Genomic DNA, 6860 nt, shown 5'->3' with positions numbered 1-6860 from the left:
AATTTTTGGACCAAGCGGCTATCCCAGCACCTCTCATTTTAACCTGCACAGTCTTGAGCCTTTTGTCAAATCGCATGCCAAAAATTTGGGGGTTATATTTGACAGCAATTTCACCTTTGAAGAACACATAAGCTCAGTCGTACAGCGGTCTTTCTTCAAACTGAGGCTTTTATCTAAGGTGAGATCATTTTTGAACGGGCGATTCATGCTTTTATTATATCCCAGCTGGACTATTGTAACTCCTTATATGCTGGAGTTAGCCAGACTTGCCTGGCAAGGCTGCAGTTAGTCCAGAATGCTGCAGCTCGTCTTCTGACACATAATAAAAGATGCGAGCACATTTCCCCGGTGCTTGACTCTGTTCATTGGCTCCCTGTCCGCTTCAGAATTAATTTTAAAATTTTATTGTTGACTTACAAAGCCCTGAATCGAGCATTTGCAGTCGCAGCACCTAAGCTGTGGAATAATTTGCCCCTATACGTCAGACAGGCTCCTACTGTCAGTCTTTTCAAATCTTATCTTAAAACACATTTTTATTTATTGGCTTTTAATACAGCATGAGAGTTATTTGTTAATCCATATTTGGTGTTTGCTATCAATTCAATTCAATTCAATTTTATTTATATAGCGCCAAATCACAACATAAGTCGCCTCAAGGTGCTTCATAGATACAGAGAAAAACCCAACAATCTTATGACCCCCTATGAGCAGCACTTTGGCAACAGTGGGAAGGAAAAACTCCCTTTTAACAGGAAGAAACCTCCAGCAGAACCAGGCTCAGGGAGGGGCGGGGCCATCTGCTGTGATTGGTTGGGGTGAGAGAAGGAAGACAGGATAAAAGACATGCTGTGGAAGAGAGACAGAGGTTAATAACAGATATGATTCAATGCAGAGAGGTCTGTTAACACACAGTGAGTGAGAAAGGTGACTGGAAAGGAAAAACTCAATGCATCATGGGAATCCCCGGCAGCCTACATCTATTGCAGCATAACTAAGGGAGGATTCAGGGTCACCTGGTCCAGCCCTAACTATATGCTTTAGCAAAAGGAAAGTTTGAAGCCTAATCTTAAAAGTAGAGATAGTGTCTGTCTCCTGAATCCAAACTGGAAGCTGGTTCCACAGAAGAGGGGCCTGAAAACTGAAGGCTCTGCCTCCCATTCTACTTTTAAATACTCTAGGAACAACAAGTAGGCCTGCAGAGCGAGAGCGAAGTGCTCTAATAGGGTGATATGGTACTACAAGGTCATTAAGATAAGATGGGGCCTGATTATTTAAGACTTTGTATGCGAGGAGCAGGATTTTGAATTCTGGATTTAACAGGAAGCCAATGAAGGGAAGCCAAAACAGGAGAAATATGCTCTCTCTTTCTAGTCCCTGTCAGGACTCTTGCTGCAGCATTTTGGATTAGCTGAAGGCTTTTCAGGGAGCTTTTAGGACATCCTGATAATAATGAATTACAGTCGTCCAGCCTGGAAGTAATAAATGCATGAACTAGTATTTCTAATTTTAGAGATGTTGCGCAAATGGAAGAACGCAGTCTTACATATTTGTTTAATATGTGCGCTGAAGGACATGTCCTGGTCAAAAATGACTCCAAGGTTCCTCACAGCGTTACTGGAGGCCAAGGTAATGCCATCCAGAGTAAGAATCTGGTTAGATACCATATTTCTAGGCTTTTCAGGGCCGAGTACAATAACCTCAGTTTTATCTGAATTAAGAAGCAAAAAGTTAGCGGCCATCCTGGTCTTTATGTCTTTAAGACATTCCTGCAGTTTAACTAATTGGTGTGTGTCATCTGGCTTCATGGACAGATAGAGCTGGGTGTCATCTGCATAGCAGTGAAAATGTATGCTACTGTATGTCTTCTAATGATATTGCCTAAGGGAAGCATGTATAATGTAAACAGAATTGGTCCTAGCACTGAACCCTGTGGAACTCCATAATTAACCTCAGTGTGTGAAGAGGACTCTCCATTTACATGAACAAATTGGAGTCTATTAGATAGATATGATACAAACCACTGCAGCGCAGTACCTGTAATACCTACAGCATGTTCTAATCGCTCTAATAGGATATTATGGTCGACAGTATCGAATGCTGCACTGAGGTCTAGCAGGACAAGCACAGAGATGAGTCCACTGTCAGAGGCCATAAGAAGATCATTTGTAACCTTCACTAAAGCTGTTTCTGTGCTGTGATGAGCTCTGAAACCTGACTGAAACTCTTCAAATAAACCATTCCTCTGCAGATGATCTGTTAGCTGTTTGACAACTACTCTTTCAAGGATGTTTGATATGAAAGGAAGGTTGGAGATTGGCCTATAATTAGCTAAGACTGCTGGGTCTAGAGATGCTTTTTGAGTAAAGGTTTAACTGCAGCCAGCTTGAAGGCCTGTGCTACATAGCCGATTATTAGAGATAGGTTGATCATATTTAAGATCGAAGCATTAATTAATGGCAGGACTTCTTTGAGCAGTTTTGTAGGAATGGGGTCTAAAAGACACGTTGATGGTTTGGAGGAAGTGATTATTGAAGTTAACTCAGAAAGATCAATTGGAGAAAAAGAGTCTAACTTAACATCAATGGTACTAAGAGTAGCTGTAGATAATATTACATATGTGGGATGATTACTGGTAATTTTTTCTCTAATGATAAAAATTTTATTTGTGAAGAAGTTCATGAAGTCATTACTAGTTAACGTTAAAGGGATGGTTGGCTCAAAAGAGCTCTGACTTTTTGTCAGCCTGGCTACAGTGCTGAAGAGAAACCTGGGGTTGTTCTTATTTTCTTCAATCAGTGACGAATAGTAGGATGTTCTGGCTTTGCGGAGGGCTTTCTTATAAAGCAGCAAACTATTTCTCCAGGCTAAATGATGATCCTCTAAATTTGTGACACGCCATTTCCTCTCCAGATTACGAGTCATCTGCTTTAGGGTACGTGTTTGAGAATTATACCACGGAGTCAGGTACTTCTGATTAGAGACCTTAGTTTTCACTGGAGCTACAGTATCCAGAGTCGTACGTAGTGAGGAGGTGAAATTATTAACAAGATAATCGACCTCTGTTGGAGTAGCGTTCAGATAGCTGCTCTGCTCTGTGTTGGTACAGGGCATTGAAGATGATAACAGTGGGTGGATTATATTCTTAAACTTAGTTACAGCGCTTTCAGAAAGACATCTACTTTGATAAAGTCTACTCTCCACCGCTGTGTAATCAATTATTGTAAATGTAAATGTTATCAGGAAATGATCAGACAGGAGAGGGTTTTCAGGAAACACTGTTAAATGTTCAGTTTCTATGCCATATGTTAAAACAAGATCTAGAGTGTGATTAAAGTGGTGGGTGTGTTCTTTTACATTTTGAGAGAAACCAATTGAGTCTAATAACAGATTAAATGCCATGTTGAGGCTGTCATTTTTAGCATCTACATGGATGTTAAAATCACCCACAATAATTATTTTATCTGAGCTCAGAACTAAATTAGATATAAAGTCTGAGAAATCAGACAGAAACTCTGTGTAAGGCCCAGGTGGACGATAGATGATAACAAGTACGACTGGTTTCTGAGTTTCACAGCTGCGGTGGACAATGTTAAGCATCAGGCTTTCAAATGAATTAAAAGTCTGTCTTGGTCTTTCATTAATTAATAGGCTGGTGTGAAAAATTGCTGCCACACCGCCCCCCCGGCCTGTGCTTCGAGATTTCTGGTAGTTAGAATGACTCGGGGGTGTTGATTCATTCAAACTAACATAATCATCCTGCTGCAACCAGGTTTCTGTAAGGCAGAGTAAATCGATTTGTTGATCAATTATTTATTTATTTATTTTTGAAAATATTTTTATTGAAAAAAGAAAACAACAGTACTTGCAGTTACCGAAATACAATCAACCTTTCTTCATTTTCCTAAGTAAATAAACATATATATATATATATATGAAAAAAAAAACACAACGCCCCCTCCCCCAGTCCCACACAGATCAACACAACCATCAAACATATTAGAGGAATATAACAGTAACAAAAGTAGATTTAAACAGGCAATACCTCTAGACTAGCAAAATAAGAGATAAAGGGTTGCTACTTGTGAAAAAATTTGGCTGCGCAACCTCTCAACGTATATTTCATTTTTTCAAGTTTTAAAAAAAACATGACATCTTTAAGCCACCGGGAAACAGTAGGATACTTAACAGACTTCCAATGCAACAATATTAGACGTCTCGCTAATAGGGATGTGAAGGCTATAATATCCTTTTGTGTGGAATCAAGTGTAAGTGAGCGAACAGGAATCCCAAATACAGCAATCAGAGGACAAGGATGAAGAGTTACCCCAAGAACAGTTGACATAATAGCAAAATACCCTGTCCAGAAACCTTGTAGCTCAGGACACAGAAAAAACATGTGGCTAAGATGACAAGGAGAACCGTGGCATTTATCACATTTATTTTCCACTTCTGGATACAATTCAGAAAGTCTAGACTTAGAGAAATGCACCCTGTGTATGACCTTAAATTGAATAAGTCCAAGACGAGCACAGGAGGTGGAAGATCGTACCCTCGCTATAGCCTGTTCCCAAGACTCCTCATGTATTTGAATTCCCAGTTCTCCTTCCCATGTACACTTAAGCTTAACATTAGAGTGGTTACTAAAAGACAGAATAGCATCATAGAGTTTCGAAATGGTTCCTCTGTGATGAGGAACAAATGATAACATAGTTTCCCACTGCTGTTCTGGAGGTAAAGAGGGGAAATTTGGGAAACACTTGGCAACAAAATTTCGAATTTGAAAATAGCGAAACAAATGGGTAATAGGGAGATTATAACGAGAAGACAAGTTGGGAAAACTATCGAAAACACCATCCACATATAAATGTTTGAACTGTTTTATACCCTTGTCACACCACACTGAGAATGTCGAGTCCAAAAGTGAAGGGGGAAACAAATGGTTGTCACTTAGAGGACCCGAGGAAGACGGCATTACAAAATTAAAGTGACGTCTAAACTGAAACCAGATTTTGAGTGTGTTAAGAACCACCTGATTATCAGTGTACAGAGAGGGTCTTACGGGTAAAGAGGAATAGAGCAAAGCCGGTAAAGAAGAGCCCTTACATGTTGATAGCTCCAATTTACACCACGAGGAACCAGAAGATTTTAGCCAGTAGCAAAGTTTATGGATATGAGCGGCCCAGTAGTAGGCTAAAAAATTAGGTAATGCAAGTCCTCCACTAAATCTGCATCGCTGCAGCAAAGTTTTAGAGACCCTAGGTGGCTTCCCTCCCCAAATGAAAGAACCAATAATCTTGTCCAGTGAAACAAAAAAATGTTTAGGCAAAAATAAGGGAATTGACTGAAATAAAAATAAAAATTTTGGTAAGATGTTCATTTTAACAACGTTAATCTTACCGATTAAAGAAAGGGGGAGATTACCCCATCTTTGAATATCAGATGTGATCCTTGATATAAGAGGAGACAAATTTGCTGATTTAAGGCCAGCTAGAGAGCGAGTCACGTTAATCCCCAAGTACTTAAACCCAGATGGACTGAGACGAAAGGGTAGATCGGACTGTTGAAGTTGACGTGCTGCCGTATTAACAGGAAAACACTCACTTTTCCCCAAATTTAATTTATAACCTGAAAACGAACTGAAGTTCTCCAGAATACTTAAAACAGCAGGGATGGAGCATGCAGGGTCAGTCATATATAATAACAAGTCATCCGCATACAATGATACTTTATGTGTAATTCCATTACGGATGATTCCCCTGAATACAGAAGAAGATCTCAATGTAATAGACAGAGGCTCGATGGCAATGGCAAAGAGTAAGGGAGACAAAGGGCAACCTTGACGACAACCACGACCCAGCGCAAAATAATCAGAGTAAACATCATTAGTATGAACACTGGCTTTAGGGGACGAATAAAGAAGCCGAATCCAGGAAATAAATTTATCGCCAAAACCAAATTTCTCTAAACCTGCAAACAAGTACTCCCACTCCACCCTATCGAAAGCCTTTTCAGCATCTAAAGAAATCACAAGTTCAGGAAGTTCAGATAGACGCTTTGAGTAAATAACATTAAAGAGTGTACGGGTATTAAAAAACAATTGCCGTCCCTTTATAAAGCCATTCTGCTCTTCAGATATAATTCGAGGAAGCACATCCTCAAGGCGAGATGCAATTACTTTAGCCAATACCTTTGCATCGGCATTAAGCAGAGATAATGGCCTGTAGGAACCACAGGAGGTTGGGTCCTTGTCATTTTTGAGAAGGAGCGCTATGGTTGCTTTTGTGAAAGTAGGTGGTAATGAACCCGTTTCCAAGGATTCGTTAAACACAGACAAAAGCAATGGTGCCAATTTACCAATAAATGTTTTATAAAATTCAATTGGAAACCCATCCGGACCCGGGGCTTTATTAGACTGCATAGCTGTAATAGCTTTTAATACTTCTTCAACAGATAATGGGGAGTCCAATTGCCCCGCATCATTAGCACCAATAACAGGGTTTGAAAGATTATGAAGAAATGCATTCATTTTAGCTTTATCCGTGGAAAATTCGGACCTGTACAACAAAGAGTAAAATGTTTTAAAGGTAGAATTAATTTCCAAGGGATCTGTAGTAATATTGTCATAAGAGTGTTTAATACTGGGTATCACACGCGAGGAGGCCTGACGTCGTAACTGATGTGCCAACAAGCGACTAGCCTTGTCACCATATTCGTAATATGAGCCACGACTGCGTAGTAATAAGTGCTCAGCCTCTTTGGTTGACATAAGATCAAATTCTGCTTGCAAATCAAGGCGCTGCTTCAGTAATTCTGGAGAAGGGTTCAGTGTATAACTTTGATCAAGGTTACTAATTGCAGCT

This window comes from Simochromis diagramma, unplaced genomic scaffold (genome assembly GCF_900408965.1).
Source record: "Simochromis diagramma unplaced genomic scaffold, fSimDia1.1 OVJJ01000308.1, whole genome shotgun sequence".
Lineage (NCBI taxonomy): Eukaryota > Metazoa > Chordata > Actinopteri > Cichliformes > Cichlidae > Simochromis > Simochromis diagramma.
Note: the sequence above shows the minus strand (reverse complement) of the source record.